Here is a 1,936-nt window from a genome sequence, read left to right as displayed (position 1 = left end):
GCGCGGCCTCTCACTCGCTCCCTCGCGTTCGCAGCCGCAGGGCCGTAGGCAGCCATGGCGCCCAGCCGGAATGGCATGATCTTGAAGCCCCACTTCCACAAGGACTGGCAGCGGCGCGTGGCCACGTGGTTCAACCAGCCGGCCCGGAAGATCCGCAGACGCAAGGCCCGGCAAGCCAAGGCGCGCCGCATCGCCCCGCGCCCCGCGTCGGGGCCCATCCGGCCCATCGTGCGCTGCCCCACGGTTCGGTACCACACGAAGGTGCGCGCTGGCCGCGGCTTCAGCCTGGAGGAGCTCAGGGTGGCCGGCGTTCACAAGAAGGTGGCGCGGACCATCGGCATTTCTGTGGATCCGAGGAGGCGGAACAAGTCCACGGAGTCCCTGCAGGCCAACGTGCAGCGGCTGAAGGAGTACCGCTCCAAACTCATCCTCTTCCCCAGGAAGCCCTCGGCCCTCAAGAAGGGAGACAGTTCTGCTGAAGAACTGAAACTGGCCACCCAGCTGACGGGACCGGTCATGCCCATCCGGAATGTCTATAAGAAGGAGAAAGCTCGAGTCATTACTGAGGAGGAGAAGAATTTCAAAGCCTTCGCTAGTCTCCGCATGGCCCGTGCCAACGCCCGGCTCTTCGGCATACGGGCAAAAAGAGCCAAGGAAGCCGCAGAACAGGATGTTGAAAAGAAAAAATAAAGCCCTCCTGGGGACTTGTAATCAGTCAGCAGTCACGCTGGGTCTCCCCGTGGTGTATTTCGTGGGAGCTGCTGGGCCTGGGATGGGGTTTCGCTGCTGTGACTTCCTTACAGGGGATTTGGGGCTTTCTTGAAAGACAGTCCAAGCCCTGGATTATGCCCTCCTTTCTGTGTTAAAGCACTGGGTGGTTTGGTCAGTGGCTGATGTAAAATGGTTTTCTTGTGGGGAGGTTACAGAGGCTGACTTTGGCAGAGTGGACTTTTTTTTTTCTTCTTCTTAAAGAGATAAGGTTGGGCTGGTGCTCACACTGTCATCCCAGCACTTTGGGATTGGCTCAGGAGTTCAACACCAGCCTGGCCAACATGGCAAAATCCCGTCTCTACTAAAAATAAAAAAATCAGCTGTGAAAAAAAAAAAAAAAGTATTCTAGTTCTGCTGTCTTTTTAAACTTACATGCTTTTTTCAAATGAAATTCAGATTAGAGATCAATTTATATAAAATGGATAAAAATAGAGTAGCTCATATTGAAACTGGAGGGGGGAGACCCTTCCACTCACCCCTCTTGATCCTGAGAGACTTCCAAGGAACTCATTGGAACACTCAGAGCTTAGTGTGAAAAATCATTAATCCAGCCTATCCCACTACAACCAGGCGGAAATATCCACATCGCTTGAGACTTTTGTTTTTGAAATCTTCTGAGGTGAGTCCACTAGTAGGAAGAGGTGCTTACCTAAATAAACAAAAAGTCTGACACGAGACCGTCAGGTAACTATGTTTGCTTTCCTGACAATGTTTTTCTAACATGGATGAGAGAATAAAATACTCTTGCAAAGATTTAGAGCCTCAAGATACTTCAGGCATAGATGGAACACATTTTACGATGAACCTGGACATCTGAGAGGTGGTTCAGAGCAAGTTAAAGCATAAGAGGATTTATCCTGATGCTGTCTTTGGTTGGAGCCTGAAGTCAATTACACATATAAAGTTCTAATCCTCACGCAGTTGTGCTTTTCCTTATGCTGCTGATACTCAGCACCAAAGTCTAGGACTTTTTTCATTAGGAAATTTTTCTCATGAATAGTGTTTTCTGCCAAAGGGAACAAACTTGCTCCAAACAGAACAGCATTACAAAAAGCACAAGAAAGACATTTGTCAATAGGAAATCACACAATGAAATGTCTGTTGAGTGGATGACCCACAGTTGGAAGTAGTTGAGAAGAAAGTACAGTCAAGGGCCCACACAATA

The 1,936-nt window shown here is 49.4% G+C and overlaps 1 pseudogene; it reads left to right on the top strand.

Moving 5' to 3' along the window:
- On the top strand, window positions 1-725 carry LOC105465121 (large ribosomal subunit protein eL13 pseudogene; annotated as a pseudogene).
- Window positions 726-1,936: the final 1,211 nt, after the last annotated feature.

Source organism: Macaca nemestrina, chromosome 13, assembly GCF_043159975.1.
Source record: "Macaca nemestrina isolate mMacNem1 chromosome 13, mMacNem.hap1, whole genome shotgun sequence".
NCBI classification, from domain to species: Eukaryota; Metazoa; Chordata; class Mammalia; order Primates; family Cercopithecidae; genus Macaca; species Macaca nemestrina.
Note: the sequence above shows the minus strand (reverse complement) of the source record. Positions and strands in the feature narration are given on the sequence as shown.